Source organism: Pezoporus wallicus, unplaced genomic scaffold, assembly GCF_028554395.1.
Source record: "Pezoporus wallicus isolate ANWC-B61680 ecotype Strahan unplaced genomic scaffold, APGP_CSIRO_Pwel_v1 contig_736, whole genome shotgun sequence".
NCBI classification, from domain to species: domain Eukaryota; kingdom Metazoa; phylum Chordata; class Aves; order Psittaciformes; family Psittacidae; genus Pezoporus; species Pezoporus wallicus.
In genome coordinates, this window is record NW_026639744.1 from 3678313 (window position 1) to 3704862 (window position 26550).

General features: G+C 40.3%; 1 protein-coding gene across 3 annotated transcripts in view; it reads left to right on the forward strand.

The window, feature by feature from the left end:
- The window catches only part of PRKG1 (protein kinase cGMP-dependent 1), a 476628-nt gene that overhangs the window by 79675 nt on the left and 370403 nt on the right, over positions 1 to 26550 (forward strand). The window lies entirely within an intron of this gene.

A 26550-nucleotide genomic window follows, 5' to 3' on the forward strand; every position in this document is an offset into this window, starting at 1 on the left:
GGTCTCCTGGCCCTCCTGCTGCACTTCCTTCTAGTTGGGATGCAACACTCCTGAGCTTGCAGCAGGTGATTCTTGAATATCAACCAACATTCTTGGGCCCCTCTGCCCTCTAGGGCTATATCCCATGGAACCTTCCAAAGCAGGTTCCTGAAGAGGCCAAAGTCTGCTCTTTTGAAGTCCAGGGCAGCGAGCTTGCTGCATGCTCTTCTCACTGTCCTGAGGATCTCAAATTCAAGCATCTCATGATCGCTGCATCCAAGGCTGCCCTGGAACATCACATTTCCAACGAGCCCTTCCCTGTTGGTGAGCAGTCTCTTTGCATTGTAGTATTGAACAAGGGTGGAGCAGATTTGGTGAAAGCTTTAGCCTTCATTGCTAGGTAGGAGTATTCAGAGTTTATCAAGTAGATATACTTTTCTGTAAATGCATTCATACAACCTGTTTCTTCTGCAAGCAGCCAAATACTCATTTTTCCACTCTTCAGGGAAGAAAATGCATAGGCGTAACCTCTTTAAAAGATTCCAGCTGTATGGGAGACTTAATGAATATGTATATATTTTTTTTCGCCCACATAAAGTCACAGATATGCACTATTTATTTTTGTGTTTCTGAGCAGTTATGCAAAAACTGCTTTGTTGTTAAGGGGGTTTTATTTATAAAATAAACTGGTGAAATAAAGCCTCATTCACTTTATTAATAGCAGCAGAAAAGGGAGGCACAAATGTCTGTCTTGTCTCCCACCCTGTCCCATGACTCTCTTTAATTGAAACTCCTACAACTGAAATCTAAAATAAAAGGGCTTTTCATCATAATAGTATACATGAAAGTGCCTGGATTTTGACCTTTGTTTCTGTCCATTAAAATGCATGGTTATATAATTTAGTCTGTGCATGCAGGTACAAAGACTCTAGTGTTAGCAATCTGAACTATTATTAAAGGATCATTACAGGCAGATGATCCTTTCATTTGGCTTGATTTGCTTTGGATTGCTTGTTTACTTTGAAAGCCGATCTACAGATAAAAAATCAAAACACGCAAGTCTCCTGACCTTTCTTATGGCTCTAGGTTGTACAAAGAGAGCTCAGAATAAACATTTTGAGGAAGGGGAAGGAGAGAAAGGCTTCCTGCTTCTTGTTTAAACTGGAATGTCAGGTCATTTCTACCTTGTTAAGATTCCCCGCTCCCCTGTTATCTGTAGTGGAAAATGAGAGAAGAAAACAAGAAAATTGAGAAGGCAAGGGACTTCTAGTCCGTAAGTATCAAAGTCTCCAGTACTGTTTGGAAAGTGCACTATACAAACCAGTTGAAAGGGAGACAAGTTATTTTAAGCTATCTTGGTTGCTCCCCTGCTTGATAGGCTGCTGATACAGCCTCTTGAACCCAATCTCTGGTTTATATTTGGCAAGTACAATATGATCACTGGGTGCTCAAGCTACTTCTCAAAAGGGTAAAGCATTGCAAACACCCCAGCTGTTAGCTTTCCAGTGATGCCAATTCTTGGTTTTATTTGAGTGGTGATATAGTCATTGCTATTTCATACAGCAGTGAGTGAAATGGAGAAATCCAACAGCAGTTCCTCTTCATAAGACACAGAAGAAACATTTATGTATATATCCATGTCTCTTAAATGCTTCACCTTGGTTGAACAACTTCTTGCCTTGAAAAATTCAGGTTAGATTTCATCTCTCTCCTCTTATCAGTGGGGAAGAACTCCCATGGATTTCTATGGGCAAGACTTTTTGCAGACCAGAAGTTTGGCAGGAAGAAATCTGAGAATAAATTAAAAGAAAGGGAATACAGCCAGAGAGGTGGGGAGATCTTTTGATTGTATTCTTTGGCAAAGTTTTCTTATTTTTCAGTTTAATATGTTGGTTTTGATCTCAAACCTCTATGTAGCTCTGGCAGATGAGTTTTGGGGAAAAATTAGTATTTTCCTCTTATGAAACAAGTCTTTAAGATATCAAAATGTCAGATCAATGTTTGCACTGCATTCTTCTAAAACAATAAAAATTACAGTTTATCCTGGCAGCTGCCATTCCTAGCACATCCAGGCAGATGATAATTAAATGCGATCTGAATTCATAGGAATTTAAGACTGAAAAACTAATAAAAATAAGCTTGCCATCCTTGTGCTAAGTATTTTTATAACCTCTTGGTTCTGACTGGAAACAGCTATTTTGTGAAATGGCTAGAACATCAAATAACACTGGGTAGGCTTTCTGATATTATAAATAAAAGCAGGAGCTGAGGTTTGAGATGATGAGATCTTGAAAAGCAATCATCCCATTGTAGTTATGCAGTCACATCCCTCCAGTAGAGTTCTACAAGGGACTGTTTATCACTGCTGAAATGATACAAACTCTTATCTTGAAGTAGGAGGAAACTTGGAGTTATTTTTCTGGCTGAATTGTGGGATTTTTTTTTTTTTTTTTCTGGTAATGATGTATAATTTCACAGGTTTATTAAAGTTAATTACATTTTGTGTTGCCTGTTGTTCTTCATCTGCTTCCACCTCTTTTCTGCCATTGCTTCTGGGAGACAATGGAGAGGTGTAGGAGCTTGTGAAAGAACTTTGATCATAACAAACTGGAATGTTACTTAGAATAACTTTTTCAGGCTTTTCAGCTCCAAGCACTGTGTTATTTTGCCATGTTCTCTGGTGGCAGTAGTTTCCACTAGTATAAGTGAAGTCAAACGATGATATTCATAGATCTTCAGTGGGAAATAAAGAAATGTCTGTGGCAAAGATGTGCAAAATGGGGAATGACTTGTGAATTTTAGTGCAGACATCCCTAAAAATATATTCCTAAGGATCATGGGGTGATTTTTTTGCCCTTAAATCAGGTAGTTTTCCAATGATACTTTGAGGTTTGTAGTAATCCATGGGTAGATGCTCCAGTGACTGAGAAACTGTTAGGTCTCAGTATAGACTTTTATTGGAGCCAAGTGGTCAACATGCCCTAAAATGACAAATATCTCCAGCGATCTCTTTTAAACACTGTTTTCCTGTGTTAAAATTTGTACTAAACTAAATCCATGAAAGATATATTTATTAATTTTTAACCAAGGAATGTGTGTGTTCCCAGTTGGTACGAGATAAGATGCAAAAGAGGTATCCTTCATTTGGAGGGAACAACTGGACCTCATGCATGATGAATGAAAAGAAAGGAAGTTTATTTTCTGTTTTACCAGCAGCAGCTCCTGGTTGTTACCATTTGTCAGCTATCTCCAATACGTTGTTTTCCTTCTTGGAGAAAACAAGCCTTTTTCTCAGACCCCACTTACTTGAAAATATTTTACACTGCAGAACTAATCTTGCTCATAACTGCTGCTTGGAGGACAACCTATTTTCTCTTCCTATGCTCTGTTGGCAGATGGTGATCGTCAGGGAATTGAAGCATTTGGGTTTCCTTAAGTATTTTTGGTGGTGGCTGGGAAGACTGAAGCACTAGGGAGTGCTAAGATGTCCCAGCAGCTTCCTGTGCTGCTTTGTCCCCTTAAATATTAACGGTCATCTCAGTTTTCCATCTTACTTTTGCAAAACAAATACGTCATATTTAAGTGTCAAAATAAGCAGGGCTGTGTTTTCTCAGGGAAACCTGCTGGGGAGGAGGTTGGGGAATTGAAAAGCCAAGTATGTATCCTCAGTCGCTTCTGTTTTTTTCAGAAGTCTGGAAATTTGGGACCTCAAAGTGCGTACTTGGCAGCGTTTATTCCTGATACTGGGAGACCATAGCATGTGTATTTTCTGTTGTGTGTGCCCAGATCAGTGTGAGCAACAGAGCAGGTGATGGTTCATGGCCCCTTGGGTAACTAAAGCTTCTACCATGGTAACACAAGGGTTTGGGAGGATGAGGGCTTTCTTTCCTTTGCAGGTGGTGATAGCTGTCACCAGAAGATGATTTTTGCTATAGATCTTCCAGAAAGTGTGCTGCCTCTCTTTCGGGGGTCTGGTTCTTAACAGTTTCTCTCACTGGATCATCTGCGAGGAAAATCCTAAAAATGGAAGGTTGTACTAATCTTTTTGAAGGTAACCTGAAGCTCCTTATCACTCTTACTTCTTGCTACATTTGTTTCTCAGTACTGTAGGCAAGCAGTTACGTTAACATTTGGAGCCAGATCCTTGGGTGACATAAGGTAGCACAGCCCTATCTGGGCACATATGGGAGTATATGTGCTGTAGAATAGTGGATTTATATGTGGACTGCCAGAGGTGATTTTTTTTTAATGCTAATCAAACCAAGTCAGTAAGAATTAGAATGGACTTTATTAAGTTGAACAACAAGATAAATGTAATTCCTTCAGGTGACTAATGTCTAAACAGTTTAAGGGTTAAAAACTCTTGCTGTGCTTTTGTTACCCCTAAGTAAGTGACAAGAATGATATGTTTTAATTTTCCACCACCTGTGAGCTAGAATTGGTGCTCAGCAGGCTTTTTGTATAAATCTTACATTGTAGTGCAGTGGACAGGAGAGATGTACTGAAGGCTTATTTCAGTGTCTTGAGATTTATTATATGCTGTATTCACAAAATTATGCAGATCAGCTGTCAGACTGTGGGTTTTCTGAATTAAGACTCGCTCTGATCTGAGAATAGAAATCAGTAATTATTCACTTAAATATTAGAAATTTGTGATTTTTAAAAGCTCCATAAGGAGTAGAAAGAATCCATCATCTAGAAAAACTTACCATAAACAACTTAATTCTGTTTCAGCGTTGTGGTTGTCATTAACATCAGTGTTTAGGTTTTCCTACAGTTCTGTTGGAGACCTATTTAGATTGTCCTGTATTTTTATCTAGGATGTTATTCCCCATAGCCTTGTTTCACAGAGCTATTAGTGTGAGGGGGGCCCACTGGTGACCAGCAAGAGGCCTTGCAAATTTGATCCTCCGTAAGTGTCATGTGTTTAGTTGTGGAGCTTTCTCATAAACCTTGCATAGTTTCCTAAACCTGAAGAAATCCTCCTTTAAAGTACATAGAAAACAGTTATACTTCCATCCTTAGGTAGGGGACTTTGCCTTGCTGGCCCATTTGGATATCTCATGGTGGCGTAACTGGGATTTTCAAAATGCATGTCTATATTATGTAGCTGTAGGGGAGGGCAAGGGCAGGAAATGTGTCCCAAGAATAAATTCCTGAAGTTGTTTATAAAGATTGAAAGACTGTTACGTACAAAGGAAAAAATAATAAGTATGCCATTGTAAATCCATCAAAATAATCTCAGTACAAAGGATATCTGAATAATCAAAAAAGTATGTAGAATTTACATTTCTAATATGAAGTCACCTCTAGGAAAAATGTGCAAATAAATGTAATCTGGCAGTCTGAGAACAGAACTGTTCCAAGGTGTGTTGCGGTGAATTGAATTAAACCTGTGCTATTATTTGATTAGTGAATGACTGCTCCTAAATTATCCTCCTTTCCCTCTTAGAAGCAGCACCATCTACAGCAGTGAATGTCAGCAGGTAGGGGGGTGTTACCTCCTCTGGAATGGCAGAGGAAGAATGAAGTCTGCTTGCCAGTGCTGGCTATTCAGTTCATAGTTCTTTTTCAGATATGCTTGGGGGGGGGGGTGGGGGGCTTGCAGTTGGGTTTCTGTAGTGGGTCATCGTGCTTTGAATTTTGCTATTATAAAGTGGTAAGTGGAGCATATTTCCATTCTGCTGTCAATTGATGAAGAGCTTTGTCGATTTAATATTTATGATTTTTACCAGAAACCTTCACTTGTGCAATTAAATTCAAGAAGGAAAACATCTATGTAAAGCTGTGGTAGTGACTTAAAAATGATCACAGAAGAGAAAATTTCATTGCATAAACAAGGGCAGGCTAAAAAAGGCACACCTTCAACTCGTCACTTCTAAAATTTAGAACTAATGGAGGTGAATCATAGAGTCATAGAATAGTTAGGGTTGGAAAGGACCTTAAGATCATCTAGTTCCAATGCCCCTGCCATGGGCAGGGACACCTCACTCTAAACCATGCCACCCAAGGCTCTGTCCAACCTGGCTTTGAACACTGCCAGGGATGATGGAGCATTCACAACCTCCCTGGGCAGCCTATTCCAGTGCCTTACTACCCTTACAGTAAAGAACTTCCTCCTTACATTCAACCCAAACTTCTCCTGTTTAAGTTTTAACCCGTGTACCCCTTGTCCTGTCACTACAGTCCCTAGTGAAGAGTCCCTCCCCAGCATCCCTATAGGCTCCCTTCAGATACTGGAAGGCTGCTATGAGGTCTCCACACAGCCTTCTCTTCTCCAGGCTGAACAGCCCCAACTTTCTCAGCCTGTCTTCATACGGGAGGTGCTCCAGTCCCCTGATCATCCTCGTGGCCCTCCTCTGGACTTGTTCCAACAGTTCCATGTCCTTTTTATGTTGAGGACACCAGAACTGCACACAATACTCCAGGTGAGGTCTCACAAGAGCAGAGTAAAGGGGCAGGATCACCTCCTTCGACCTGCTGGTCATGCTCCTCTTGATGCAGCCCAGGATACGGTTGGCTTTCTGGGCTGTGAGAATGCTGAATGTGTTAACTTTGTACATCACTTGCTGGTGGAAGAGTTTTGTCTTAACTGGCTATGAGCAGTGAGCTTTGGGATAGGACAGCAGTGTTTTCCTAAGTATGTTTTTAAGGCCAACTGCTTGCTTTACTGACAAGAAGCTTTGCCTGTTTGCTCACCAAAGTTTTGTGAGCAGAAAAGCTCAGTTCCACCCTCTTCTGCATCCTCAGCAAAGCCATCACCTGGTGCCCACTTATAACTGAGTATTACAAGTGATGAAATCTAAGCTGGGGAAAATGCAATGTGGGGTTTTTTGTTTGTTTCTTTGTTTTCTTTTCCTTGGTTGGTTTTTTTTTGTTTGTTTTGTATGTTTGCTCATTAGGAAAGCTTGGTCTGGGATCTTAAAACTGAATTTGTCATTAAATGAAGTAGCTTTGGGATGTGTAAACTGAACGCATTTACTGTGTATGAGTCCTCAAGAGTAAATCTGGGAATGCTTGTGCTTCATGGTATAAAACCTTTAAAGTGTGCCCTAGGCAAAATGGGCTGTTTGTTTTCCTGAGTACCTTTTTGTATAACTTATGCTTTTATATGTACAAGGAATGTCTTACACAAAACACATATATAGTAAGTAACTGGATGATTGAAGAGGTGAGGCTTGATGTCAGTAAATTCAAAGCAGCAGTTCTAGTGAACACACACAGTGATTGGTTTTAAATTAGCTATTGTACCCAGGATAGAAAGGTTGGAGTTGTTATTCCTGTATGCTGTGGCTCTACCTCCTTGTATCCAGTGGTGAGCAAAAAAGTGCCCTGAAATAGTGTATTTGGCTTTACTGAGAAAGGAGTTGAAATTAAACCAAATAGTATCAGCACAACATGCCTTAGGATCTTGGTTTGTCCCCACGTTAAGGACTCCATGCAGTTCTAATCACATCAAAAGTGTGTACAGTGAAGGTTCAAGATGCAGGGAAAGGGATGTTTGGAGGTATGGAATAACTTCAGAAAATGCTAGGAAAGAGGCAGTGAAAGAACAGGGAAATTATAAAGATTACAAATACTGTGGAGAAGCTGAATAGGGACGGAAAACACATCAGAATAGAAGGAAGGTTCCATCATCCAGGAATCATGAGGCACCAACAGACCTGAACAGAAAACAAGCTTCAACAGCAAAAATGCATTGAAATTCATACTAATAGGATATATACAGCTAGAAACATAAACAGGCTAAAAAGGAGATTAGGTATACCTAAGCAGGGCAGCTGTTGCACCTCTTCCCTTGCAACCTGTTGTCTTTGTACTGGAACAAAATTCCTTCGAGTGCAGTAATGAAACAACTAACACAGGAGCTGGATGTGCAATTCAGGCAGAAAGTGTTTGGTGCCAGGCATGCAATGGAAACACTACCTGCTGTTCAAACCTAGTAATACAAGAGAAATGGAAATTTGCTACAGAAGTCATATCAGTTCTGGGTGGTTTATGCTTAAGGGAAGAAACATCAGTCGAACTCCATACACAAATTTCACATAATTCTTTGCAAAGTGTAGAAACACTTTACAACTTAAAGTATAAATTTATTCCTAAGGGAATATTCATTCTGGAAAACAGTATTTTTAGTAATTTGACAGTTATTTACTTATATGACATTTGTTTTACTGTTTTTGCTATGTGCAGGGTATTTAGAATATGGTGGCTTCTGAGATTGTATCATTGCATGTCCTTCCTGGTCCCTTGAAAATTTTGAAGTGTAGGCTTCTGTGGTGTTTTAAGAACCAGCAGGGCAATACACTGGATCTGCTTTTGGTGTGGCTTAATCACTACTGTGTTTCTTTTGAAATAGGTGTTTTACCAACAATTCCTCCCTATTTTCCCCCTCTGGTTAAGCCTAATGATTGCCGTATAAACTTAACCAGCACAGGTTGGGAGCAGGTGTGAACTTACCTGTTCAACATCATAGCTTCATATAAGGATATAATGAGAAAAAAAATTAGGTTTCTAATGACAGATGATTGCTAATATGCTGAAAAATTACTGCAGATCTCTCCAGGCTGTTTTGAGTTCTAGTGTCATTCTGTCATAGTCAGGACTGAAAGCTATGAAAATGCCCCTAGTGATGTCAAAGTTTTCCATGTCATGAAAGTCAAACAGACCAGAATGAAGAAAAAAGGACTGAGCCAATTCTTCTAAAATCACTTGTTGCTACCATGTGTCACAGCTTCAGTAGTTAATTGGCAGTTGTCTCACCCTGGTGAAGGGAGTGTTGCCTGCCAGCAGACCATGACTTTTATCTGCTCTGAAGAATTCTTTGAGTGCTTAACATGTGTCGTCTCTGTGAATTGCACCTTCTCTGTTCCAGATGGTGAGTTTTGCACAAAGTTTTGCTGTGAAGCAGACTTTGCCCAGCGTATATTGGTGCTATCTGGAGAAATGGACAACCTAGTTCCTCTTTAAGGCTTACATCACAAAACCAGTGTTTTCTGGTGGGGAGCAAACACCTTCTAAACTTACCTGGTGAAGAGCTTAAACTTTGACTGCTGGGTTGTTAATGAAAGAGCATGATGGGTTGAGCAACATTAGCCCCACACCCCTGTGAGTGGCTAATGACATACTAAAAAAAAAAAGAGACCCAAACAACTGTGGAACTGTGAAACACGGGATCCTCCAGCGGTATCAGAATATAGACAGTGTGCTTCTCATACGCCACTGGACAGTAACATAAGGCAGTCTTATTTCAGAAGTTTCATCCATCAGTACATCATGTAGGATTTGGGATTAAAACTGCTCTGAATTTAGAGGCTGCTTACTGAAGGAGTGCTCCAATCTTGTCTTCTACATAATTCCCAGGAAACAGGAATTATTAATTTGGTAAATTCAGCTGAAGAGACTCTGCAAATGAAAAATATTGATATTTATCAACACTTGTCATTAACAAGGAGTCATTATCAAGGCCACATGCTAAGTAAATTAGGATTTTCATTTGACTTGCACAGTACCTGTGAAATGTGCCAATCTGTCCCAAAGCAAGTCGCTCCCTTCTGGGTGGACAGGCGTTACTATTTGGACAGTGACACTTGGCTATCTTCTTGTGTGGTCAGAACAGAGCAGTTTAGAGCTTCACTCCAATTCATTAACTTTTGATCTTAAAAAAAAGCAACAACTTCTAGGTCACTTCAGCATGCCAAACATCTGTCTGGTCTGGAGCAGGACTAATGCTTTTTACTCTTTGGCTAATTGATCTCTATCTTTGAAGATTTTTTTATGGCCTTTTGGAATGACTTCCTGATCATAGTTAGCTGTAGGTTTGCCACATTGTCCATGCTGTGTGATTTTTCTTGATCTATATTCTGAATTTCCAGGTATGATGGAGATTTCTGACAGGAGCTTATAAAAGACTCTTCTCATGCAATAAACAAAGCATTGCATGGAGAAATGAAATTTTTTTTTAAGCTTATAAATTTTTTTTTAATGAAAATTATTTTGTGAAAGATATGATTTATATGCCAAGCAGTCTCAGTGTTCAACTTGATGTACGACTTGGTGGTTTATTAGTGTTCTTCATATTAAAGAGTGCATTAATGCCACTGTAAGGGTCAGATCCTCCAGGTTCCTTCCCCCAGTGCCTGTGCTGCACGTGTTAAGCTTGGCAGGTATCCTGGGGAGAAGTTTGAAGCACCCACGGATGCCCAGGGAGTTGAGTTTGTAGTGAGATAAAACTTGGACTCCAAGCCTTGCTTTGCCTATGCTTTTCTGCAAAATTAACCTAGGCTTTTAGGCAGGATACCTTGCCTATGAAACGGACCTGCTGTATTTAATACTGCTTTCAGTGAGTAGTGTTTATACTACTGATGCAGCCATAAGGCTTCTTTTACTACCAAGAGGCAGTGTCTTGGTTTTGGCTGGAATAGAGTTAATTTTCTTCCTAGTGGCTGGTACAGTGCTGTTTCAGATTTAGTCTGAGAATAACACTGGTAACACACTGATGTTTTAGTTGTTGCTAAGTAGTGCTTATTCTAAATCAAGGACTTTCCAGTTTCCCATGGTCTGCTAGTGAACAGGTACACAAGAAGCTGGGAGGGAGCACAGGCAGGACAGCTGCCACAAACTAGCCGAAGGGATATTTGGCACCACAGAACTGCGGGGAGTTGCCTGGGAGGGGACGATTGCTGCTTGGGGACTGACATCATCAGTCAGTTGGTGAGCAATTGTATTGTGCATCTCCTGTCTGTCCTGAGTTTTATTCCTCTCTTTTTCTGATGATGATAATGATGATTATTATTATCTTCTATTAAATGGCTCTAATCTCAGCCTGTGGGTTTTACCTTTTTCTGATTCTCCTCCCCATACTGCTACAGAGAGGGAGAGCGACCAAGCAGCTGCATGGCACTTAGTTGCTGGTTGGGGTTAAACCACAACAGATTGGTATTTTGTAGCAATAATAATCTTTTTCATTTACTTTGTAGTAAACTCTGGCCCACATTTTTCAAACCTGAATTGAGGTGCTTGAATATCAGCATAAAGAGTTGTAGAGTTCCCAGTGCATCTTTCCAGCCTTACTCCCTACTGCTAGCCCTGCTACCCAGCTTACACCAAGGACTCCCTGCATCACCCCTTCTTATAATCTTGGCAATACATATCTTCTTCTGTACCCAGAGCCTCAAAAACACAGTGTGTCCTAAACTACTGTTATTTTGAAGCCAGCTGGAGAGAAAGAGAGGAAAGGGACTTCAGGATCCCCAGCATGGCACTAAAACAGCATCTGGCACTTCTGAGTGCAAACCAGTTTTCCTGCCCTTACCCAGTGGTATTTACCAAAGTAAAACCTAATTCTTACAGCACAAGAGAGCAGCCACATAATGGTGTTGATAAGTAGATCTCGCAGCAGATTTTTTTAAATCCTTCCTATTTTCTTCCTTCTGTAATTGTGACAGGTCCCCCCTTAGCTGTTGTTGCTAAGCTGCCCAAAGGATTTGCATTTCAAGGCAATCTGAAACTGTCTTTACTTTAAAGAGCAACCTCAGCAAAAGCAATTCCAAAACCTAAAAGAGGAACAGAGCTGAAACAACTGCCAGTACGTTCAACGTATCAATGAACACTATTTCAGCTGCAGTGGCAACCTTAGGAATCCATTTTATAAGATGTGCAAAATTCTTCCATCATCTATCCAGTGCAGGTTAATGATTGTGACACAGCTAAGGCTTTAGGGGAGGGAAGGGGAAGGTAGTGCTGGCTTCAGGAAAAGGCAGTTTGTCTTTCAAAAGATACTGATTCTTGCACTGTGAGAGCATTGAGAATGGTGTAATACCATGTAGGATGTGTCTACCGGATGAATGGGGAAACCCAAGATCAGTAAACAGATAAAGCAGTTGAGGAAAACTGGCAAAGATGGTCAGAAAGGGTCTTATTGAATACTGTAATTGGCAGCGTGGTATTGGTTTTAGTCCTGTTTTAGTCTAAAAGGAAGGTGAGGCTTGTTAGATCTGTTGATACAGTCTGAATGAGGCACTTTGGGGTATGGAGTCTTTGGGCTGTGTAGACGCCCAGCCTTGGGATGAACAGGAAATATAATAAACATGCACGAAACCATGCAAGTGGGTATTAAGCAGGATGAAGGACTAGGCCTCCGTGGCATGAGAAAGCCAATGCTGCTTTGGCAAGCAAGTTGAAACTAAGTCTCCAAGGCCAAGTCCAGTGTGATTCAGCAGAATGATGAGAGTGCTGTAAACCTGAGGATTTATGTAAATGTTGCAAACAGTTGAATGAATATGTCAGGTTATAGGTATTCAAAGCATCTGAGTGATCTGCAGACCAAGAATTAATGAATAGCAACCTCTTTGAATAATCCTGAGGGAATGGACATTAGGCAATTTTGCAATCAACAATCCAGGTAAAAAGAATCCATTTTTGGTTCATACGTGTTATTGACTGAACCCTGTGGAAGGACTGCATGGCTGAAGATTTTACTATATTTTCAAGTTTCTTTTGCTTGGGAAAAATTTTCTCCTGTGGACTTGCACTCCATTATCTTGGCTTCCTTTTATCCATGACAGTCTGTATGCCAACTCTTGTTTATAGTACATTTGGGTGCTGGTACACCCATCTGACAGCGTAAATCAGCTCTTTAGAACAAATGTCACAGGGAAAGGCTGCCCTGAAACAGTGAGGTCTGTATCAGTATGCCTGTGCTCTGCAGGAGTTGCAAGAAAGCCATGTACAGAAATAAGCCTCAGGCTTGTCGTTCACCTCTGTTCACCTCTTTTTATTTCTTAGTCTAATCTGTTGTGGCTGTAGGGCTGTTGCAGCTCTCAGTGGTCAGTCTCCAGGTGAACCGGCCTAAGGATGATGTGGCTGGCAAGACCTGTTGGGACTGTGAAGCCTTTCTCTATCCTATTCCTCACACCATCCCTCTGCATGAAATCTCTTTTATTCTTATCTTCAGTTTAGCCTTCCACCAGGCCTGCTGTGTAGCATCATAATGGTGGACCACCCTGCGTTGTGCAGGTGTTTGCTAAGGGGACCTCAAGGGCACCTCCTGTGCATCTGTAAATTGGAAACTTGGCTGAATGGTGGTTGTGATCAGCAAGCTCCTCTCCTCTTGTGTAAAGGGCAGTGTGTGTGCTTGAGTGCATTATGCATTTTTATTTGTCGTTCCTTCCTGTTTCACCCTTGTCTCATGAGCATGTGTTTCTACCTGCTGCATCTCAGTGGGGGAGTAACTCCAGAGGAGATGCAGATCCCAGCATTCTACAGAAAACAAGCAGATGACAACATCTAAGATGATAACGCTCCTAAGATGACAAAGTCTGTTTCACTTTTTGGGTATACTAATACGTGTCATAATTGCTATTTCAAGAACTGGTGAGATCACTTAGCATCCCATTTATTTCTGATCCAGTCTTCCATCCCCATGTCACATGAATTACACAGGGTGCCTTTTTCTTTGTCTGAAAACACTTTTGTTTCTGTCATTCATTATCCACTTTGTATTTTTCAGTGGGTCAGGAAACAACTATTTCATTTAGAGGGAGAAAAAAACAGGTGCAGAAAGGCAATTTCTCTCAGCTGTTTGAAGGTGATACAGCAGACTTTCTTTGAAACCATTGGTAGGCTTAAAAATATTTCTGTCCTTAATATGTAAGAAAGAAAATCTGTCTCTGACCTTTGAAGTACTTTTGTTTACTTTTTTGAGGGTGCTTTAAAGAAAAACCAAGATTTAAAAGGCATTTGCTCCTTAATGGGTAGATGAAGTAGCTGATGAAGTGAGAATGTTGCTTTATCAGCCAAAAATAAATCTTACTACATATCAGACACCTGAAAGGCTCTCAAAAGCAGCTACCAAAAATACATGTATTGGTGATTGTTCTGTGTGATAAGGTCACCTAATCATGCCTGTGCCTTTGCAACTACAACAACAATGTCACTGCTGTGATTCATCCCGCATTCTCCAGCATTTCTGGCTAGCCTTGGACAGTTTGTTTTCTTCAGACACAGGTAATTTGTAGAGGTGTTTAACAGCTGATTCAGATTTGAGTTGGTAGCAATTCCATTCTTTCAGATGATGTTCAGAATTGCTCGGTTTGTGCCCTTTCAAGAAAAACAACACCCCTCTCCCCCCAAAAAACAAACAAACCCAAACCAACCAACAAAAAAGCACAAACACCCCCCCCCCCCCAAAACCAACTAACCAAACAAACTCAACCCCCCCAAACTTGTGGCAAGCTGTAACCATATGTTTGAGTTATTTTTTTTAAAGTGGATTTACATATTGAATACAGTCTAGCAGAAAATCTGTGCTTTGCTTATGTGTGATGGAGATAAAGTGTGCAAGCATTATTAGGCTGTTTATTATAGCATTTGTTTTTCTGGAAGATGCTCATTTTCAGTTTTTTTCAGAAAATATGGGCTTCTCTTGCATATTAACTGAAGTTTATTGCTTTTTATTGCAAGGAGAGAGGCTGGTGAGCTGTTTGTAGGTCTGGGGGGTACTGATGGCAAATGGCTGTAAATTGTCTTGGAGATCACTTTCAGTTGTAGGCCCTTAAGGAGGAGAGGTGGAAGAAGCTGAGTTAACGTTTGTACAGTTCTCCCCTTTCTTCTGTTTTGCTCTTAAATAGTCATGATTTTCAAAACATAATTTTGGTAAGTACTTGTCTAATGAATATGACATGAGGAAACAAGGTCAATATGCCTGCCAAACAGAGCCTCCCAGCATCCCCCAAAAGGGATCCTAAATCACTTTGATGCATGTCCCTTTATGGGGGACATACTGCCTGGTGTGCTCCACAGCATCGCTGAGCATCTCTGACCTCTAAGGAAGGTCTATGTATCAGCATAGTTAAACGTGTCAGACTTGTAAAACTCACATTCTTTCCTGGTTGTGCTTCAGGATGTTTATATTGTGATGGGTTGTCTCATTTTTTACTCTATTGGTAGGGAATTCATGGTATTTTGAAGGAGGAATGGCAGGAGTGTATTCAGAGGAAAACAAAGCGAGTACAGTCCAAAGTCATCAGAGAGGATATATTTGGTTCATCAGCAGTGTTGGTCAGCTGAAAAATGCTTGCTTTGCCATGAATGAAATTCAAGTCTTTGTACAAGAGTGAAGCAGGAAGCTCTGTCATGTTCTTGATTATACAGACTTTTGTTTTAACCTCCCTCCTACTTTTCTGAGTTGCCAGAAGTCTTGATTGAGCCAGGCATTACTTTGTCATCTGAAATCATTCTGGGATGCTCATGCCAAGCAGCTTTCATGAACTGAAGGGCAAGTATGGATTTTAGATCATCTTCACACTACTGTGAATAACATCACCTGTGTTAAGTCATGTTTTATTTGTCGTTGTATTTGTGAAACCTCAAGTTCCCAGACTTTGAAGACAAGATGTATAAGGAGCCTTTGTGCCTTGCCCATCCCCAGTGGCTCTTTCAGACACAAGCTAATGCATCCCTGAGACCAGACAGCCGTTGGCTGAGGTTAGTATGCAAGTGCAGCAGTCATGGCTGGAAATTGATATGTTCTTCGCTTCTTGGAGCACTCAAGACAATGACCTCATCAAGCTTCAGGAGGATGAACAAGGCATGGCAAAGAGGCATGGAGCTGCTGGTCCAAAATTGCATCTTCACTCCTGAAGGATGATTGGCAATGGTACTGATAACCCTGAAGCGTGAGATAGCAGAAAGCCAACTAAATGGAGAACTCCTGCAATGCAGAGGCATTATGGCGCTGTAAATCTCACCAATCCAGACTTGTTTTGTTTGAGAAAAATGACAGCTTGCCTTGCTAAATGTCTACACTGTTCACAGCGGGAGAGGGTTCATGTAGAAATGCACCTTTATTTGTGCTCTTCAAATAACTGAGATTCGAGAAATGGCAGTAGGAGGCAGAAGGTAATGGCCAATACTGAGGACAATTGGGTGTACTTAAGAAAGATTATGAATTTTGGGGCAAAGATCACTCTTCAGACGGGATATCTGCCTGAAGTTGTGCCGATGCTGGGGTGTTGTGTTGCATAAAGGTTCAAGTCAAACAGCCTCTGTTTCTCTAGGATATTTTAGAGGGTTTGAACAGCACAACAGTGATGCTGTCAAACTTGGAGGAAGAAAGCAAGGAGGAGATTTTGGCAGTGCTGAGTACAAGCATGTGCTACAGACTGCTCCAATCTTTAGAGGTTCATTTGGTAGCTGAACGCACAAAGTAGGCATTTTAGTAATCTATGGGAGATGTGTTTGTTTTATGTGATGTCCAGTAGTCTTGTTTTCTCTAATTAGAAAGCCACAGTGAAAAAAAGAGACTCTCTGTTGCCACCCATATATATTGTGTTTCTGCCCAGGCTTTGCCGGCTGCATAGCACTGGGAATTTACAGGAAAGCAAATTCAATGCATCAGTGAAAATTCAGCACAGCAGTCGGTAATTCTGGCTGGTTAATTAATGGTAATGTGGTCTCAAATGACCAGAGTGGCTGTTTGGCAAGTTAGCTTTATTGATATGTCTTGCTAAATGCTGCCATTACCTCATGTATTGTTTTCCTTTATTCAAAATAACTTGCGTTTGACTTCCTTAAATAAATGTGTGCATTGACTATTGATTATCAATGTACCTGTTATTCTTTTAAGTTAACCTTTTCGGAAGCTGTGTCTTCTCCCACCCTTTTGTTCTGCCCAGGCAATGCTTAATAATTCACAGCACCCCTGCTAATTTAACAGGAGAGCATGACAGAGTGACACTGGAGATAATACCACCTCTTCTCCTTTCTCTTAGTTTTCGTCATTCAAGTTATGTAGGATAGATTTGTTGTGCAGGTGAAAGCACAGCAATGAAGAGAGGCTGGGATTTTAAAAAAAGTTTTTAGATTCACAGGTTCTGGTTTTTCCTTTGTTATTTGTTGTTGCTGGTTTTTTTTTTCTTTCTTTAAAATCGGTTTAATATGAGTAGATTCTGTTTATTTCCCCAAAGGACTAGTTTTTTTCTAGGCTCTGGACTTTTTGAAAGGTATGCTTGTGTGCAATATAGATGGAATGTATTCTCTTCATGTTGTATTTATTCCTAGCACTCAGCTGCCAGGTACCAGCATCAACCCAGGACCCTTTCCACAGGGTGGCTTCCCAGCCTAGATGGAGACATGGGGTTATTGCTGTGGGGGGAGCATTTCGATTAAAAGCACGGATTTCTTCCCTTTTTACCTCTCCGTTTACCTTGTCCTCAGGAATTGGAGAGCTATCGTCCACATCAAATGGTAGTTGCATTTTTGGTTTTCATATTTGGGATTTTTATTTTCCCCAGGAATAAAATGAATGGCCTTTGTGCTGTGAATAGTTTTCTGTGTGAAATCAGAGCAGGCTCATTTTCCACAGGACCTAAAATCACTTCCCCACTAGTTCCAATTAAGCAGTGTTTGCACTTGAAATCAGGACTGTTTATATGGAATTAGTGTTTTCAAATGTGATTAAAAAGCAAATAGTTGTATATAATCTCTGCAAACTAATGAAAAAGAATAAAGTGAAATGGTTTAAGCCAGCTTTGTTTACACTCCAGAGTTACTGTGTATGCATATTCAGTGGTGGTTACACTTTTCCAAATCTAGTTGCTCTTTTTCTGCTGAAGTAGCTGATAATCAGATTTGTACATTCAAAGAATGTTTTATAAAAAAATGCTTACTTAAATTTTTTTCTGTTTTCTGTCCTTCTAAATTTGAGCCCAGGGTCAAGAAGTGACAGGGAAAGGGTTTTGTTAGTAATAAGAGTTTGTGAGAACCTGCTTTCTTATTATGGTACTGTCTCGCTGTGTGTTTTGACAGCCTAATGATTCCCACTTTTGCTCAAATGCAGCCAGTTGCGAGTGTTTCCAGTCTGAGAGAAGCTGAGGCACAGAAGTTGTCTTATTGGGGTTAATGCTATGAAACTTTGCAAGGGAACTCTTGACAATTCACTTTTTTATTTTATTTGGTCTTTTTTTTCCCCTTCCTGGAGCAGAAAGTGCAACAGCTTGGCCTCTGGCAGGGTAAAAACCAGAGACACACTGGTTTCATGCAGTTTATATTTTCGTTTGGCTGGGGAGCAGTGCAGACGAGTTCACAGACCTTGAACATTTTGGTGCATTTCTCTTCCTTCTTGTTTTCAACTCAGAAGAGCCTTTTGGCAAAGCACCACCAGCATCCTGAGCATACATCTGCAGACAGGCTTTCAGTGTTTTTTCAGAGGTAGATGGAAGCAGGGAGCTCAATGGCTCTGTTAGATTTGGGGTGGGATGCTGAGGCACATCATTACACATATATTATCTCAGATTTATTTATTAGTGCGGGCTGCGTGCTCTGTCCTTGGGAATGGGGGTCGTTATTCTTGGCAGATGCAAGGACAATCAGCATGCCTGTACTTGAACTACTTCAGCAATGTTGGTTACATCAGGGTTTTCTTGCTGAGACTTCATTTTCATGGTAATCTGCACGAAAAGAACTGCTTAATTCTCTCTCTCAGAAATCAGACTGCATTTGATGCCTTTTATTGGAAAAAGCAGAGAAGCCAGTAGTGGGAAGCACTGTGGTTGCAGTGATAATATGAAGAGGGTGAACTTTTTTGGGAATTGGCAGATACTTCTATTTTCTTCTTGAACTGAATGAAACAGAAGAGGCCCCTGCAAGGCACTGCAGGTTCCTTGGAAGTTATTACAGTAACAGTGACCATCTGGGAGCCATAATGTTTCATAACAATAAATAATTAACTCCAGCAAATTAACTCAAATTCTCATTCATCAGAACAATAGGGAAAAAAAAGGTGTTATTGAATAATCCTGAAATCAAATTTTTCAGCATCTTTCTTGCAGGGGGACTTTCTCAATTTGTTTGCTTCTTTATATTGAGCACAAACTGTCCTCAGTTTCCAAGCACTAAAGGAAAAGCTGTTTTCCTCTCTTGCTCACCCAGGGGTATATGTGCAAATGCCTGAGGTTATCAGTCTCTCTCCTCTTCTCGTCACCTCGTTGAGACAAGTCTTTTTAAAAAAATACTTCCTTGCACTGAACTTTGAGTGGACTAATTTGATTCTCCGTAGGATGTCTGATGCCATGCCTTCTGACTGCTGAGCAAAGTAAATTGCATGTGAGTAAATATATCTTACTGTGATATGCGGCCAGCAACCAGAGACCTCAGAATCCTCTAAGCATGTGTGGGATATGCAGATGTAGCAGGGAGGTGCTTGTTTTTTTTACATCTTTATGAAAGATCTACCAACCACTTATGGTACTGTTCTGCTTCTTAAGCAGAAACGACTACTTAAGATTTACAAGTGGGATGGCTTTGTTTATTCTAATCCTACATTATATGTAGAAGCACACAATCAGTAATCTTGCAACAGTGGTGTTGCCATGTGGAAAGTGCTGGCATTCCTGATCTGAAGAGACATGTAAAGTAGAAGTGATAGTCAAATGTGATTTCAGCCCCATCTTTTTCAGAGGCTAAACTAGGGAGAAGGGGAAGAAAATACCAGCAGACTTTAGGGTTTTATATATTATATGGGACCTTAAAGCTCATCCACTTCCAACCCCTGCCACAGGCAGGGACACTTTCCACCAGACCAGGTTGCTCAAAGTGCCATCCAGCCTGACCTTGAACACTGACAGTGATGGGGCAGCCACAGTTTCTCTGGGCAACCTGTGCCAATGTCTCACCGCCCTCACAGTAAAGAATTTCTTCCTAATACCTAATCTAAATCTCCCCTCTGTCAGTTTAAAGCCATTTCCCCTTGTCATATCCCTACAGATCCTTGCAAAAATCTCCTCTCCAGACTTGTTGTCAGACCCTTTAGGCACTGGAAGCTGCTCTGAGGTCTTCCCGGAGCCTTCTCTTTTCCAGGCTGAACAAGCGCAGCTCTCTCAGCCTGCTTCCATAGGAGAGGTGTTCTAGCCTTCAGAGCTTCTTTGTGGCCTCTGGACTCTTGAGCAGGTCCATATACTCCCTGCACTGGAGGCCCCAGAGCTGAACGCAGTACTGCAGGTGGCGTCTCACCAGAATGGAGTAGAGGGGAAAAATCACCTCTCCTGATCAGCTTGTTGCACTTTTGAGGCAGCCCAGGATACAGTTGTCTTTCTGGGCTACAAGTGCACGTTGCCAGGTTATGTTGAGCTTCTCATTGTCCAGCATCTGAAAAAAGTGTGCAGGAGAGATTGCTGCAGCCCAAACAGGAGAAGTCAATGATGGTGAGATGTCTTTTGCGCAGGCACTTCCATCTTGGGCAGCTGCTCTGCAATTCTGGCAGAATAAAAGCCACACAGGCCTTGCCAGACTGCTATTTCCCAGTCCCCTGAAACTTGTTTGAACATGCAAGATGTATTTATTAAGGGACTGATCTGGGAGTGCTCAGGCAGCAATGAGTGCACTGGTTGCATTTCAGCAGTCCATGTATTAGTTTATATGGGAAAAATGAGGAGGAGAACCTGGTATGAAGTAGGCTGCTCCCATTCTCCTCCTTCACATGGCAACTCTGCTCCACAGCCCAGGCGTAATTTTTGCAGCACAACTTCTTATTACCCTCCTATTAATCTGACTAATAAATTGCTAACAGGTAAAATAATACTGGGAAAAAATGAGTCAGCTCTTCTATTAAAAAAATCACAGGGTTTGATCTAGTTACTGCTTGAAGAAATGTTAGAGGAGTTTGAAATGTACTAAATAATTATGGCAGTTAAGGTTATGATTGTGGCTGCACTGCACCAAATGGAGGTTTAAATTTTATTTGATATCTACTTACCTCTGCATAGTAAATTGCATGAGAATTATGAGGTTCGCAACTGGTGATTTACTTTACAATTTCCTTCATGTTTTTTCTGTCTTGGAGGTTTGTTAATTTTTTTTTTTTGCAGGGGCAAAGCTTTGAATGCAAGGCCTGGAAATTGTGTGTGCTTTCTGGCTGTAGGCAAGAAGATGTCAGCATTGTACAGTGCATTCTCCCCCTCCCCGTTCTCCCCCCTAAGGAGGATTTTATTGTGCTATCAGAATAAAAGATCACCCTTGTAGTTGGTACAGTTGTTTGCTCTTGGTTTGTGGAGCACATATAGGAACAAATAGTAAATTCCCCCCCCCCCCGTTGTACTATGAAATTCATGAAATGACTGTTTTATTGTCATCTTCTGGATTAAGCTAATCTGTAGTTATAATACAAGGCTGCTAAAATGTTGCTTTTGGGGAAAAAATGGATCCTTCTCTGGGCTTCATAGCTTCTACCTTCCTGTGTGAGAGTAGCTTCTTTTTGTAGCTGCATGTTTGCAGCCTGTATTAGCATAAGAGTGGTAAAGGCCACTCAATGAGTCTATGTCTGTTTATAATTATCTTGAAAATAAAAATGGATTTTGTGTTATAAAAAGGGGGGCTGCTGCTAATATAATGAAGAAACGATCAGGTTATTTTTATTTGCCCTAAATTACCCTGTGAGAATAACACTGATGTTTTGAGAGACGATAGTCTTTTCCAAATTAAGCCATGGGACCTCTTACCCAGCAGCATATTTTGCAGTCGCAGAATCCGCCTTACTGTGTCATCACTATGTACAGTTCCCAGACAGTGGGGGATGGATGCGACACATCTAGTTGAAAGGTGCGAGGGCTGTGAGCACAGATGTTAAGAATCCAAATGATAAAAGGACAGAGTATTTCTATGATTCCGTGATAACCACCTGCAAGATCTTTTACCACTTCCAGGCTAAGGTGGGACAGACTTTTTCTGCAGCATTAGGGTTGTCTGTTAGAGGGGATACTTCGAACTGTAATGGTGCTGCAGTGTGCATGCCAGTGGCTCCATGGGGTAAATGCTGCACCTTATTTTAAGTGTATGGCATGTGTCTGTCCATCAGCAAGGGCAGGCTTGGGCTTTTCTAGGTACAAATAATTCATCTCGCGTCACATGCATGAATCGGTGCAGCCCGTTTGCCTCTGAGTTCATGTGAAATTGAAGTGGCAACGTTGTTTTGGGGTTTTTCTGGTTTGGGCTCAGCACAGGCACCCTACTTCTAGTTTTAGCCCCATTATTAACCTCCTCTTTTTAATGGTTTATATTACAGAGTTATTACTGGATGTTAGGAGCTTGACTTCATTTTTATTGACCTGACTTAGCCTAAGACAGGCCTGAATCTGCAGAGAATACATAAAATATCAAACTCTGGGTTGTTCAAGAGTGAGCCTGTCTTTGCCTTCTGTTTGGATGGTCTGGCTCAGCATGTCCTAAATCTGTTCCAGTTTGTATAAATATTTGTGAATGCTTAGTAGGAGGGAGACAGACCTCCCATTCCACCCGCTAAAATCCTCTGTCTCACTAATATGTGTCACCTTCGACTCATTACTGTTGCTGTTGATCCCTGTTGTTTTTTGCTGGTATTTAAAAGCTAAGCCTGTGCAGTGACCTTCAGCCAGCAGCAGGCCACAAGCCCAGTCCTACCCCTGCATGTTCAGCATTGCTGATATATCCTGACTTTCCTTATACTTTGCTTTCTACTTGCATGGCAAATAAGTCTGTAATTTGAATTTTCTTTTTCAAGTGTTCCCTTCCAGGAAGAATTCTATAAATTACCATTCTGAAAATCAGATGATCAGATTTTTTTTTAACAGCAAAAAAATTATCTTTAAATCTAAAAGCTGATAAAATATACAGCCTCTGCTCTGGCTTTCACTTTCTGAAGGAGATGCATATAAACCCACTGCTTTGCAATCCTCGTGCAAGTGGTATATTCGCAGTGCCTCTGCTTTGGGTTGTCCCAGGCTAGTTTAAAGGATTGCAAGGACACTTTTCTTAGATGTGTGTTGCTAAAGATCATGCTTTCAGTGATAATCTATTGGTCAAGATAAAACCCCAAACCTTAATAATTATCATGCAGTATTTTGAAATTGGTGGAAAAAGCTTAACTCAAGATCAATGTATGCATGATGCATGGTTTTCTTTGTGCAGTTAACAGTTTTAGCACTAAGTAATGTTAAAATTGATTTTGGAGCCTGTTGAAATAAGGAATAGGTTTTCCTATCAGGTCAGACAACAGTGCTCATTAAGCATGATGAGCTCTGGTACTATGGTGCTGTATTTCACGTGCTGAATTATAAGAGGATCAAACAAAACTTCAGAACCCAAACTCTCATTTTCATGACTGATGTCCTATTTTCTAAAGAACAGATACTGTAAGTACAGTATGCTAAAACACACAGCCAGTTTTTTTATATGTTGTTCTTGTTTAGGTCTCATTTCCAGCTAAATATGTTTATTCCAAAATATTAAGTATTCCCCAAGTGATTCCCATTCTTAAAATATGGTTAAGCAAAGGTCAGTTTAGCCCCTCACAGCACCATTTTAAAGGATAACATGACGATGCATTTTTCAGCTTGTCTTCTAAAATAAATTTGGAAGCTTCTCCAAGCAGATCATCGACTTAACATGTGACAATATGTCCCAAAGTTCCCTGAGGATTTTCACTAATGTATTTTCACTCAAAGAGAGAGAAATTTTTGGCTGAGGCCACAGCTGATATAAATCAGCATAACTTCATTGGTTCCAGCTGAGCCTCTCAAATTTATACTAGTTGAGGAACCAGGCGATATGGAGAAAATTATTTCACTGAATTGATTACTTTGTCAAAAAGATTAACCTGAAACATTTTTACCATTTCAGAGTTAATGTATGTTCATGGCAAGGAAAAGGATTACATTCATCAGGACACAGTTAATGAGGGATGGCGATGGCAGCTTTTGACAGGAATTAGTATTTATTTTTTTCTTTTTGTTATAGATCTGATGCAGTTTTAAGTTTCGCTGAGATATTTTATACACACATTTTGGTAGTTGAAAACACTTAAGAGTAGCTAACTCCTACAATTGTAGGTTTCCTTTCTGAATTTATGATCAGGGAGGTTTAACTTAAGCATTTTTATTTATAATACTGCAGAATAAATAAAACCAAGGTGATATATTTAAGAAGCAGTGGGCCCACAGAATTGGTGAGGGAGCACTGTGAATACAAATAACCTGGTGATGTTTGCTCGGGTACACAGACAGATCTAGGTGCTCTTTAAAACATTCAGTTTTAAACACAGTGCTGAACAATTTAACAGTAGTGCTGTTGTGCTGACTCTTCCAGAAGATGCATTGCTCTGAGTCATTGAGCCAAATATGATGTTGGTATATCCATATAAAAGAGTACATGAAAAGAGAATGTGAGTATCAATGAAATTAAAAAAAAAACCCAACAACCAAACCATTGTGGTAAAATAAATACATAATTTGAATTAAAGAAGCAAATTCAATTCTTCAATTTCCATTTCAGTTTTTAGGACAATTTTTTCCCCTGTATTATGTTTCTGGATGGTTTTCATTCAGTAGTAAGTGCAGCAGCAATTGATTTTTTGCCTTCATTTATGTACGTATAGCTGCTTGTTCACATGATTATTTCATGTGTTTTCTGCCATACCATATGTGCTGATGGAAGCCAACACTTAATGTACTTTATTTTAGTAGTAAAAAAAAGCTTTGAAAAATCTCAGCTATATTTCAGTCTGTATAAGAGTCAAATTTACCTTTAATGTACAGGTTAGAAATGTGTATTTTCTGTTTGTAATTGAATTTCTCTCAATCTATCTTCATTTATTAGCTGAAATAGAGCATTTTTATTCATGTTAGTGTGCATCAGTGCAGGCTTGATGCTGTCTTTGTCAAGCAGTAAGTGGGAGGGTAATGGAGACACAGTTTGTGAAATGTCACCCTAGTGTAAACACATTGTTCTGATCCCTACATAGAAGAACTGATGACGTATGTGTTTTCTTTAGGCAAGGGGAAACTGTATTCTTCTAACAATCAAAATTATTCAAAGAGAACAGTGTTTTCAATCCAGAATATTCAAAAACGTACGGTAGTAGTTTCTGTGATTTGTAGGCAGGTCTGGTTTATCTTGACTGGACAGCAACAAATTGACCCATGTGTCCTTCTGAATGTGATGCTATTGACCTGTGACCCATCGCTAAGTGCTTGATATTTGATTGCTGCTTTTGTTGGCTTTTTAAATCTTGGCCCATTTTATTTATTTCCTTATGCCTATTTGAAACTTTTGGAATCTCTGGTTTATGAAGATACATTTTAAAAGGAAATTCAAAATGTTCTGGGTACAGAACTTCTGTGATTCTGGTTATTTCTTCTAGGCAAACAAAATGCAGGTGAAATGCTGAGTGGTCCCAACCTCTTCTGAGAGCCGTAAAATATTTGGCATTTTACAAGCAAAGGCCTTAATCAAGAAGCTGAGCTGATCTAGTTTCACTGCATGATAAAATTGGAAAGCACAGAGAATGAAGCATCAGATGTTTGAGATTCACCTCCCAAAAAGGCACCAAATTTCTGCAGTAGAGTTTTGATTTGTTAAAGATTGTGTGAGGCTCTGGGAATTGGTCATGCTTTAGACATTTAATATTCCTCTCGAGATTATGTTAATAAAACTGGTAAAGTGCCTGTTTCAAGGCTACTTTTTGTCAGAAGGTCTAAACAGCAGTCACCATCTACTGCTAAATTACTTCACTCTAATCTTGATTCCTGTCTAAGCCTTGAGGTCATTCTGGTAATTGCTGACATTGTTCGAGCTTGTGTGTAAATTTTACATGACCATGATTTCAGTAACAGTTGTCCAAAGTCTCTTGTTATTAGAAATTGGGAAGGTGGCTGAGGGGAAGCTGATGGAGCTTCATCTTCCAGTGTGCGTAACAGTGGGGTCACAGAGCCCTTTTATTTAAGAAGTTCAGTTTTAAAACCTAAGTAAAGGAATAAGCTGGTAATCTGTGAACAGGACTTCTCAGGTACTTGTATGGGTTAGGCATTGTCTATGTCCAACCATTCTTGCTGGAGTTTATTACTGCTCCGCAAAGCTCCTCTGCGTTGCCCAGGCAAAGGTATTTTATTTAGATTTTGGTGATGATAATCTGCATAGCCCCTGTGTTTGTGAATATGGGGCTTCCAGCACATTGAAATCCATCATGGCTTGGATATTAACATTATTTTTCTGCTGACCGTCTCAAGGCTGCTTTGAATGAAAAATCAATCATCTCCCTCAGTGCAAGAAAATTAAATTATTATTTGCCTTAACTGGCAAAGTTTTGTGTAGCTGGCACTAAAAGCCTGCTGACTCTGTTACCTGCTGCATGCATGTTATTTTGCTGCTCCTGTGGTGGAAAGCAACTGTGTAGCTACTAGTTATACACCTAAATGCTTTTGTGAACTGCTGTGCTGGCTGCCAAACCCTGACTGGTAATTTCAACTGAATGCTATTTATTTGGCATCTGAACTGATAGAGAAATAGGGGAGCAACTGAAGCCTTAAAAGCACAGGAACGTTTCCAGGGAGAGGTGTACGTAGCAGCCAGATGCATGAAAGGAAAGCTGTGTCCAATGAGCAGTCTTTGGAAGGTAAAAAACCCACAGGGTTTACAGTGTAAAAAAAAAACCAACCAAACCCACATTTTGCATGAGTAATTGGTTTTATGAGCAAAACTGACACATGCTTCTGTAAGTTGTCATAGTTGCATATTCATAGATAATGCAGCAGAGAACTGTTGTGA